The sequence below is a fragment of the Balaenoptera physalus genome (assembly GCF_965194825.1).
Source record: "Balaenoptera physalus genome assembly, chromosome: 3".
NCBI classification, from domain to species: Eukaryota; Metazoa; Chordata; class Mammalia; order Artiodactyla; family Balaenopteridae; genus Balaenoptera; species Balaenoptera physalus.
The window spans coordinates 126,074,346-126,086,541 of NC_138890.1; the positions used below are offsets into that span (position 1 = coordinate 126,074,346).

At 34.8% G+C, this 12,196-nt stretch overlaps 1 protein-coding gene across 3 annotated transcripts in view; it reads right to left on the bottom strand.

Annotated features, from left to right (window-relative positions):
• The window catches only part of CWC27 (CWC27 spliceosome associated cyclophilin), a 239,368-nt gene that overhangs the window by 126,997 nt on the left and 100,175 nt on the right, over positions 1-12,196 (bottom strand). The window lies entirely within an intron of this gene.

The window sequence follows — 12,196 nt, forward strand, 5'->3', positions numbered from 1 at the left end:
CCACTTTTAGGGCAGGAGATTCAAATTCAAGTCTTGGAAAAAATTATTAACTGTCCATGTCATTAACCCTGAGGGTCACTTGTGAATAGTTAAAACTATGCATTTTACATTTGTGAATGTCAGGCACCCACTCTATTTTCCACAAGCTAGAGTGGGTCACGGAGACTAAGAACACAGTAGCCCAAGGAGGCACCCCATTCTGGAATGTTCTCTAAAGATAATCAAGGTTTAGCAAAAACCTAAGTCTAAATAGTTCCCTACTGATTCAGCCTTTAGTGCTTCCTCCTAAACCCCAAATCTCATACTTTTTTACTTCTGTCCTGTATTAGAGTCACCAAACTGATAGGTCTTACAATGTGCATGACTCAGTTCTTTTCACCTTTTTTCCATATCAAACACACACAGCTTGGCCTCCAAGGTCCTCAATTCTGAAACTTCCCTCTCTGATCAAAATCCACTATGTTTTTAGCTTTCTCAGCCTTTCATTCCTACTAAACTTATGCTCACTCTTTTAATAATGAAAGCCAACTCCTTAATCGTAGTTCACAGTCCACCAGTCTTATTCTAACCCAGTCGTCTCTCTATCCATTCTGGATGCTATGGTCAGTCATTTCACTGATGTCCTCACTGGAACCCTTAATTTTCTTGATTTGTTTGGCCTGATGGATACATCATAATCACCTAGAAGAACTTGTTAAAACATGTTTGGGAGACACAACTCCAGAAAATATTATTTCTTTAGATGTGAGATGTTGCCTAGGAATTTGCTCCTGTGACAAGTTACCCAGGTGACTCCAACACGAACTCAGGTTTGGGACCCAATGCATTAGGACCTTACTATAGAAATTATCTTCTCTTTCTTATAACTTCAAGCACTCCTACTTCACTAATCCTTTCATTCAGCCAACAGCATGCTCAAATTTCCCTGTACTCTGCTCCAATCAAGAGATTGCTATCTTTACAAGTGAACTCCTCGCTTGAAAGAATAGTTTATATGCAGAGTCTAATTCATCAACCTCTAACTTCTTAATCTCTTGCAATCTATCCTTCTTATACTCTATTGAAACTGCTTCTATATCAATCAAATTCAATGTCCTTTTCTCAGTCCTCCTCTTCCTCTTTGGCCTTTCTATCATTCAATGATAAGAACTACTTCTTTCTGAAATTCTATCAGACTGTGTACCAATTTAGAGTCTTGATTCTCTAATTCTCCTCCGAATTACTCTTTCTCTTCTCATCCTATAATTGTTGGCATCTTTCTCATTTCTATACCCTGTACACCAGCATTTTTATCTAATCTTATAACATAAGCTATCACTTTTATAATGGGTTATTTCCAAATCTAGACATTTTGCCCTACATTTCTAACTATCTATTACAAATCTCTGTGTACATTAGTGCTGTCCAACAGAAATATAAGGTAAGACACATATACAATTTTAAGTTTCCTAGCAGCCACATTAAAAAAAAAATGGTGAAAAGAAATGGGTTAAATTAATTTTAAAAACATATTTTATTTAACTCAATAACTCAAAATATCCAAGATATTATTATTTCAACATGCAACCAATATGAGAATATTAATATTTTACATTCTTTTTTTGGGTACTAACTCTTCCAAATGCAGTGTATATTTAACACTTACAGGACATCTCAATTCAAACTAGCCACATGTCAAGGGCTTAGATCCAGATGGATGCTTGAGGCTAGATGACACAAGAATTACAAACTCTCTATGTCAAAACTCCAAGCCATCTCCTTCCTGGCCAAATCTGTCCTTTCTCCTGAAGTCCCTATTTGACCGTGAAACCATTTTCCTCCTAATGACCAAACTCTGAACTTCCCCTGGGACTGTTCACCCTCCCTTTCACTGAATCACCGTAGAGGTATGTCATCTTCCAATCTCTCTCACATGTAACTGCTCCTCTTGACTCTCATCATCAATGCCTAGTTTAGGCTCTCAGGATCTATTTCTCTGATAAATGTAATTACTTCTTATCTCTTGACGTTATGTGAAAACAGAGAATAGCAACCACATATTTGCTCCATCCACTAAATACCCTTATCTTTTTATTATACTAGTTTAAAAAATGTTTACTTTGGTAAGTAATTCAGGAAACTCAGATGATATTTTCTGAAGACTAAGGCCTTGAGGGGAAGATTATTTTGAAAGTTGAAGAAGAAATGCTACATGATGGCTGAACAAAACTAGTTATTAGAGTGATCTGAAGTATGCAAAGAATGAGAGGCAATGAGAGTATAACTATTGTAGAGTCAGTAGAGCACAGTCATTAAAAAGATTAACTTAGGGTTCAGAAAGTCCTGACTTAAAAGCCAACTCCATCACTTAGTGTCTGGGAGACCTAACAACAATTATTTAACTTCTCTGAGTCTCAGCTTCCTCAACTATAAAATCAGAGTAAGGTATCTGAAATATTGGGCATTCAATACATGTTCAACAAATGATGATGGCTATTATTATTCAGATCTTATGTTCGAAACAGTACTACAGTTAAGGGCTTTTTGTCAAGTAGGAATATTTCCTTATTATATTATTTATTATAAACGAATGTTACCTCTACTCCATATGGAGATCAACCCTGTTTGTAATTTTTTAAAAGGGCAATGAATGTGTAATGCCAGCTTCTAAAAATTTATCCTTAAATAGTAAAAGATTTAGATACACTATTGAAGTAGCCATAATAATATACAAACTGAACAATGATGAATAAGAACTCAAAAAAGACAAAGTGAGACAGAGAAGGTTTAAGTCTTTACAGATTATTAAAGTACGTTTTCATTATACTGAATTTTTCAAGTAATTAAAAATTTACAACATTGTCAAAATCTTTCAGATTATTCAAACAACACCATTTGTTAGTACTTGTGGAATCCATAACTCTTGGAATGAAGGCAAGTTTTTAACCTAGTCTTTAGATCACAGTCCAGTTTTAGGGTTCCCAATCTTACATTCTCTGGAATATAATTTTATCCATTGGTAATAGAATATATTTGAATCTGTTAAAATGAGAATGAAAATTGTAAGCCTGGAGTATATGTCACCTTATACTGCTTACAAAGCAATCATACAAACTATGGGCTTGCTTGAGTCTAGGAAGCATCTTTTTGGCTCCCTCAAAACCTAGTTTCTACTTGTACGGTAAAAGAAATAGCTTCTATAAGCTACTATTAACTCTAAGCTAATTAATTTTTTCCTAATAGGTAGGTCTCTAATTTGGATTCATTTGAATTTTAACATGGTTTGTATGATGTCACCATTATCCATCAAATAATTCTGCATTGTATATATTTTTAATCTGGTAAATCTGTAGTATACTCTCTTCCAATGAAAAAAAGAATTCCTTAAAAACATCATCCCAATAAAATATCAGGAGCCTAGAAACTATAGTAGCCTTTATATACTTAGTAATAGCAAAGAAATTACTAATTCATTCAGCAATTTCTGGAGCATCTAATATCTGTACTGTACCATTCTGAGTGATGACACAGAAATCAAGATGAATAAGGAGGGAAAGGAATCTAACTTTGTTAGGTTCTTTAAATCAGTTACCTCCCTTACCACTTAATCTTCTCAATAACCTGTGATATAGGCATTTTATAGGGAAGAAGGCTGAGGCTTAAGGAGCTTAAATACTAAGCCTGAAGTCACACAATCTATCAGAAAGTGAAAGAGCTAGAAACTGAAAATGAGATTGTCTGAATTCTAAGTCTATGCTCTTTTCATTATGGTATAACTGAAACCTTGAGAAAGTCTCCAAGGAGCCTAAATTCCAAGGAGAGAGATAAATCATGTACATAAATAATAATAACAGTACATAATAGAAAGCAATAACTGCCATGACAAAGAAATGACTGAAGCATTTTGAAATTCTGAGGAAAGAATACTATACACCAAATAAGGGATGGCTTCATAGAGGAGGCATTTGAAGTGGACCCCGAAAGATGAGTAGAAGTTGGCCAAGAGGAGATACAATGAAAGGCATCCAAGCAGTGTGTCTTAAAGACGGGAGATGGTAAAACATAGGGTGCATGTTAAAACATTATGCTATACCATAGATGACTTAAAGGGGGACGGGGACTAGAAACAAAAGATAGAGCTAGGAAGAGAGCCTGGGGCAAAGTCTAAATGCTAGGTATTTGTGAGGAGCCCAGGTGAGAATGTTGTCCTTCCATTTTTTCCACATCTTTGAGCGTCCATTTCTTTTTTTTTTTTTTACAACCAATTTCTCAGTGGCTTTTGTCTTCATTGTAACCACTATCCACCTATTTTAATACCTTACCAGTAACCCACACATTCCTTAAACTGCTGTCCTAGAAGAAGTACTTTCTTCACAAACTTCAGTGGCTTCCCTTTAGATCATAACTTAGACCTTCAGAAGAATCCAACTTTGTTGACCCCTGACCTCTAACCTTTTGCAACCTCAGACCTAGTGCCATGCTTGATCTCGTTCTACCTTTTAGATATTCTTTCTGTTTCCACTGGCTTTTACTCTTCCACCTCCTGCTTCTCAAATTTAGGTGCTTCTTAGTAGCCTAGTCTCAACCCTCTCTTTTTTTCTTCTCTTCTTTAGAAATTTCATCCATGTTCAGGATTTCAATTCTATTTTCTTAATGCAGTCAAAATGTAAAAGCCAGATCGTTAGCCTATGCTCTTTACACATTTCCACTTTCAAGCTTAAATTCACATTTCCAACTGCCAGATGGATACTTCAATTAGTATCCCACAAATGCACCAAATTTACCAAGTCAGATTGATCATTTTGGCTACTCAAAAAACACCACCTCATTTTCTCTCTCCTTTCTTTGATAAGCCACCAGAACGCTGGTTGTCAGGCCCATCTTCTAGTACTGCTCTCTTACTCTCTACATCTATTCAGTAGCCACATTCTTCCTCCTTTACAAAGCCTCTTCCTTTCTGTGGTTAGTGACAGCCGTTTAGGCTTTCGTGACTTCACTATGACCACAGTCTCCTACTTGGTCTACGTGCTTCTGGTCTGACCTTTCTTCCATTCATTTTGCACACTTAGGCCAAATCCTACAATTCTACTCCCTAATCTTTTTAACTCCCTAAGTCCTATTGAATTGTGCACTAATTTCTTTCCCAAGCATTCAAGTCCCTCTTACGAGCTACCTTCAAACTGCTTTTTCAACTTTATCTATCACAGTATCGTCTACAGTTACTCTAAATTTCAGCCAAAACACACTAGTCATAATTACCTTGGTAAACTTTGAGCTTCAGCACATACATGCCTTTGTTCATGCCATGTCCATTACCTAAAATTGTCTTTTCTCCCTATTACTGCCAATTAAAGTCTTCCTCATTTTTCAAGGCTTCATGGAGAAAGTGGCACTAGAGCACAGCTTTGGGGCAAAGTTTTCAAGCTCACTGTACCTCAGTTTTCTCACCTGTAAATTCTGACTATATTCAGCCTATTATTATAACAAAGCTGATGCAAAGATTAAGGATTAAAATGAGTTAAGAGCACTATTAGGTGCTTAGAAGGCAGTTTTTTTTTTTTTAAATAAAATATACTACAACCAACTCATGACTATTAAATTACATAAGCAATTTAAAGAATTAAAACTTTAAATAAAAATCAATCATTTTAAGTAAAATGATACTAGTTACTATACTATTAAAGATACATACTCTAATCTCATTGATGGGTTGTTTTATCTTCTTATGGCCAATGTCCATTCCAAAAGAGTAAATACAACTTTTGTATAAAAAAAGGAGACATGTTTATCAGAACACCTAGACCCAACATCATTATATGGTCACAGGAAAGCAACTAATCCTCCTTTGCCTCAGTTTTATCATCACCTAAGAACAGTCTGAGGAAGGTGTAAATTAATATTTCTAAAATGCATAATCACAATTATAAATGTAAAAAGTGATTATACTCTGCAGATCATTCTATTTCAAGTCCTCTGGATTTAGGATCTTAAAGTCCATAATCTAAGGAAATGGCGAGATGCTGAATATAGTCTTCACCTTAGACACAAAGAAGTTGAAGTATAGAGATGGTAACAGTTTTTTTTTCAATATTGCCTAAGTCAGTAACAATACTGTAAATATGATACAGACATCCTAATTCTTTATGCAGTTTTTCACTTAATGTGCTTACTACCCACTGAATGAAAAGTACATTTAGACTTGAGTACCTTATTTTTAAGCTGAACAACAGAAGACACTATGAATAAGTAACTACGCAGGAAAGTTTTTATACCTACAGTATATTTATATTTTTATCGGACTGTTTATAGTACTTTATAAAAGTTAAAAATCTTGCAATTTTTTTTAAATCGTACAGCTTTTCAACTTGAGATTGAGGATTTAAAATGTCAGTGACAAGTATCCTGCATGATTTTCAGTCAGTTTTTATTTTTTCCCAGATGCTTTTCTCATTTTCTCCAGTTTCCAGGAATGTGCCTTAGGAAAATTTTGAGTTATATCTGTTCTTTTTTCTTATGGCATGAGAAATATTATCTTAATATAAGGGTGGTGAACTCAAACACTGACTTCCTCTAACATTCACCTTCAAAAAGAAAAAAAGGTAAAGTTATCAAGACCTGAGTATTTGACATGCTTTTGAAGAGAACTTTAATCTACAAAAATGAAATGGACTATGTATACATATCTCCTTAATACATACGATGGTAAATGAATTTGCTTAGAGACTTTGTTAAGCAAGCTGACAGCTAAACACATGTCCATTACAGATCACTGCTTCTTGGACCATGGATGTAGTACTTGCAGTTAGCTTAAGCCTGCTATTTCCCAACATCTGATAAGAATTCATAACACATGGAAATGATTGCAAGCCAAACAGTACAGCCTTCATGGTTTTTAGTCTGTCGCTTTAATCACAAAGATACCAAATCTGTTTGTAATGAAACAACAGCTTGGCTGTTGATGAAATCATAAAATAGCTGTAATAAAAGCCCATCATAAGTATTAAAACTAAAAATGTATGGCACGATTTTTAGTATGGTATCATCAGCAGGAGCAGAGATGCAGGTTAAACATGTATCAGGAAAGTATTTCAATATGCTATAGTTTATACATTAATTTTGAAAATATATACAGGAAATAAAAAAACAAATTAAATCATGGAACCCCTGATTTGTGTGTTCAAACTCTGTTCTACCTATTATTAGCAGTATGGTCTTAGACAACTAAGTTAACCAATCTAAGTCTGTTTTCTCATCTTGAAATGAGAATAAAAGTAAGGTTGTAAGGAAGAAACATGATTCCATGGAAATTACTTAGTGTACTTAACGTGGTGCTTGGCCCAAATATGTGCTCAACATGAGTTTGCTTCTTCTATTATTATCATTATCGTTCTCTCCAGCACCAACACTACTTCTATTCTTACTATTTACAGAATCAATTACTTACAAAATGAGACCTCAGGCTAACTAAAGAGATCAAAAAGGCAAACCCTTCCATTTTTCTCATGGATGCATAGATTTCAAATCTTACTGATAAGTTTTTCTGTTTGATGTACTGCTTGGATTAAATATCATATACTATGAAAATAAGAAATATAACAGTAGAAAAAAAACCCTACAAATTACAAAATTCTTATACCTTAATTCTGGTCACTAAACACTTGGAATGGAATTGCTTATTTTCATTCATTATAGTCTAGTTGAGAAGGTAAGGAGTAAATAAGTCAACAAGGAAATGTATATATATATATATATATATATATGTGTGTATATATATATATATATATATATATATATATATATATATATATACACATTTATAATTTCTAAGAGGAAGATTAACAGAGAACCTATATTATTTTATCTAAGTGATCTTGGAAGCATCTATCAGGAGATAAAATTTAATATGAGAGATAATGTTCCACATGTCCTTTATATTGTTACATCAATATGTAGGAAAAGAAAGACTATAATCCCTATCCATAAGTACACAATCCCTATCCATAAGTACACTGAAATTTGAAAAGAAGGAAGAATTTAAGTGCACCTGCATCTGGCCTTTAGAGTTACAATCTTACTCCTTTCATATGGAAGATCACATTTATTTTTAAATAAAAAGTTGAGACGTTTGATATAGATTGTCATTAATCTTTGCAAGACCTCCTTCAAATCTTAGAAAATCTTGTCTTTTCCAAAACAGACTAAAGAGTAAATCCTGCACCAAACCATAAAATATCCATGATAACCATAGGTGATATTGTTATTTTCTCTAAACACCAAGTAATAAGTTCTGAATCAAACATGTTATTTCACAGCAAGAACTTGGCTTAGCTGATATTTGACAGAAGTGGAGTAAATCTGTTGTGGCAGAAATTCGGTCTTTAGCCATATGTCTATTCCATAATCCAACTTTACAAAATGATATTAACTCAATATGAAAAACAAATGAGATTTCCAATTCCAGTAAGGCAGCATACCAGGTAAAACCCGAAAACTCTCTTACAAATACCTAGGAGTGCTGAATAAAGTACATTAAAAAAAAAAAAAACCTTTAAATGCATAGCTTAGCTCACTAAAAACACGCATATCTGAAAAAATGCGTAGCTTAGCTCACTAAAAACATGCATATCTGAAAACACGCATAACACAGGATGCAAAACACAGAGAGAAAAACATCAACAACTATGAGAGATTAAAAGACATGGAAGACAGAGTGAGAAGGTCCACCACATGTATAAGTGGAATTGCAGAAAGAGAAAATAGAGAGAATGAAATGGAGACAATAATGTCTGAGAATTTTCCAAAACTGATAAAAAACATTAGTCTTCAGATTCAGGAAGCTCAATAAATTCAAGCAGGATAAACAAAAGGAAAATCCAAATGTAGACATATCATAGTCAAAATGCAGAGCACCATAAAACAACCAGCAGAAATTAATAAGGATAAATCACTTCAAATTAAGTTCACCTTTTTCTTTGACAGAGAAAGTAGACTGCCATATTGTGAGAATAAAGTAGTCATGGACTTATGCAACATAAGACATAAATGATGTCTTTCATTACAGCCATTAAAGCAGAGAACAAATAATGCCTGGCTGCTTAAGCAAAAATGATTATGAATTAGTCCTTACTAGTGCAACTATTCCGAGAATGCTAAATAACAGGTCAAAGTTAGTTTTGAGATATATTTCTACTAACATACTGTACACTAGGTCCTTACCATATTTTGGCATATGATGCTGCATTGAATATAAAGTAGAAGACAAACCAATTACAGGTAGAGGGTATATGAATGGGTCCAGGAGGTAGGAGGAGTAACAGCAGCAGCAAGAAAGAAAAAGACAGTGAGGCATTTAGTTGACAGCACAATCTGAGTCAACACTGTGATGTGACTGTCAAAAAATGTGTATGGTCATTAGGTCTCATTAAGAGAAGTACAGTATTCCCAACATGTGTATGTTACACCTTTTGTAATTGTTCCGCAGTCCTTGGAAGTTCTGTTCTGTTTGTTCAGTCTTTGTTCTCTTCACTTTTCAGTTTTTAAGGATTCTATTGAAATATCCTCTAGCTCAGAGATTCTTTCCTCTGAGTCCAGTCTGCTAATAAGCCCATCAAAGGCAGTCTTCATTTCTCTTACAGTGTTTTTGATCTGTAGCATTTCTTTTGCTTCTTTCTTAAGATTTTCTTGTCTCTGCTAACACTGCCTATCTGTTCTTTCATGCTGTCTACTTTATCCATTAGAGCCCTTAGCATATTAATCATAGTTGTTTCAAATTCCCAGTCTGATAATTCCAACACCCCTGCCATGTCTGGTTCTGATGTTTGCTTTATCTCTTCAAATTGTGTTTTGCCTTTTGGTATGCCTTATAATTTTTTCTTGATAGCCAGATATTATGTACCGGTAAAAGGTACTGCTGTAAATAGGACTTTAGTAATGTGGTAGTGAGGTGTGGGGAAAGGGGATGTGTCCTATGGTCCTATGATTAGGCCTCAAGTCTTTTAGTGATACTATGCCTCTGGGCTGTGAACTTCACAAATGTTTCTCAGGTTTTTTCTCCTCCCTTAGGTGGGGGCAGGATGGTTAGAATGGGCTGCATTTGGGTGTTTCAATTCTCCAACATGGAGGGTTAGAGCCAGCTGAAGTTGGTTATTTCCCTTCTCCCAGGTCCATTAAGCTCTGATAACCCACAGCAGGTTGAGCTCTGGGTAACTGGTTTCTCCTGAAGGAAAACAAAAAGAACAGAGTGCTCTGGCATAAGTCAAAATGGTTCCTTTTCCTCTCCCCCTGAAGGAAGTAGTAGGGGATTTATTTCTGTGAGATTTACTGTGAGAACCTAGTTAAGCTCTCAGAGGTAAATCTCACAATATTGTGGGGCTCCCCCCTATGACGGGGTGTCCCTGGAGTTTTTAACTCTCAAACTTAGCCACACTGAGCGTCCAGCAACTTGTCAATTATAGTTCAGGTTTCCTATCCCAGCACTGGTTCCCATGCAATTTCTGCTTGTCCTCAGATAAACTAAACTCCCTGTATTCACCTGTCTGTCCCTCCATCTTGGGGGGCAGCGGTTTGCCCTGTGTCCTCACATCTCTTAGTGATCCAAGAAGAGAGAAAAGCAAGGTTAAACAGATAATTTTATTAAAAGAGAATATATTTTATTTTACTTGAATGTAACACAAAAATACTAAATGGAAGTAGACCAAGAAATTTCTAATTTTTATGTTTCTTTGTCTCAAGAGGTTTCCTAAGAAATTTCTCCATTTTATGAAAAAATGTTATGAAAATATTAAGAGAATGGAGTCACTTTTTGAAACTACATGATTTATTTTTCGTTTATACTGATTAAACTGCCCTAAAGGTTGAGGAAATTAGTACACTTGACATTTTTTCCACCTTTTCCTTCCTTCATTTTCCAATTTGGGTTATATTAGTGTTTTTAAATTGTCAATGTCCACAGCATCTATGCACAAAATTTTCACAGTTGTACAGTCTTAGTTTTCTATTTAAATGAATTCATTGTTCACCACCATCTCTTTTACCCCAGTACTTCTCTCTGGTCCTGAGTTCAAGAGATGGTTGGAATAATGTTCACTTACTGTTAATGATAGTTATTTCTGGATGTTTTCAGTTGAGTTTTCATTTTGGGTTTCCTATTTTCTTCTCTCTCGGATATACTGCTTTAATTTTTTATGGCATCGTTTTTACAAAAAACTAAAGTCACTAAAGAAAATTTAGTGAGCTACATTTATCACAGTATCTGACACTGTGAGTATGCTCTGTAGTATATGCTAAATAAAAATAGGCATAAATTAAGGGAGAAATGGTATCAGAATACTAATCCTGGAAACCACCAGAGGGAGGTGTGGGAGCTAGGAAAGAGGAGAAATTTTGTGAGAAGAAAGACATCTCAAATGTAGCACATAGGATAAAAATCACTAAGAAAACGACATCAGATAAAATAATGTCTACCTAAAAAGGATGAGGTCGTTTTTGTGAAGGTCGTAGTTACTCAGTGACAGAAAAGCATTATGTAAATTATTTATTAAAGATTTACTACTTCTCACAGTATTCTTGCCTTGTTAAGTTTGCTTTCATGACATCAAAATGATTTCAACATTATGTAAAAGAAAGAAAACATAAACAAATGATTTTAAGTACAGTACATGGTATGGATTATATAAGGAAAAGAAATTGAGGCAAAAGTTTTTCTGGCATTCATCTAGACTTTTATCAGTATGGATTAGAATTATATAAATTGGCTTCTAGAGAACCATTAAGTTTTATACAGTGTTTTACAAATGGAGTTGCATGTAGATGTTCCTCTTAAATCACTGAAACTTTTCACATTTTAAGTTTAGGGACTACTGTCCCTGCCTTTCTTATCCAATGCATGCAGAGATGTTGAGGTCCCTCCTTCATCTACAAGCCCACTTCACATGCCTCCTGAACCATTTATGATGAAGACAAAAAGTATATTATGAGCTTCTATTACACTCAAGAATGAGTCACTCTGTTTTAGGTCTATAATCAAGTACACCTAAGTGTAGCCTTTCTGATAATAACTATAAGATGATGGTGGTGGTGACGATGAGGACCACGATGATGATGATATTACTAATGCACCCTGTTTTTCTAACCCTAAGTTCAGACTCTCCTCACTGCGTGGGTGGGAGTTCCCAAGTCCTCCGGGAAGTACTTTGTGTGTTTTTTCAGGAGAGAAGAA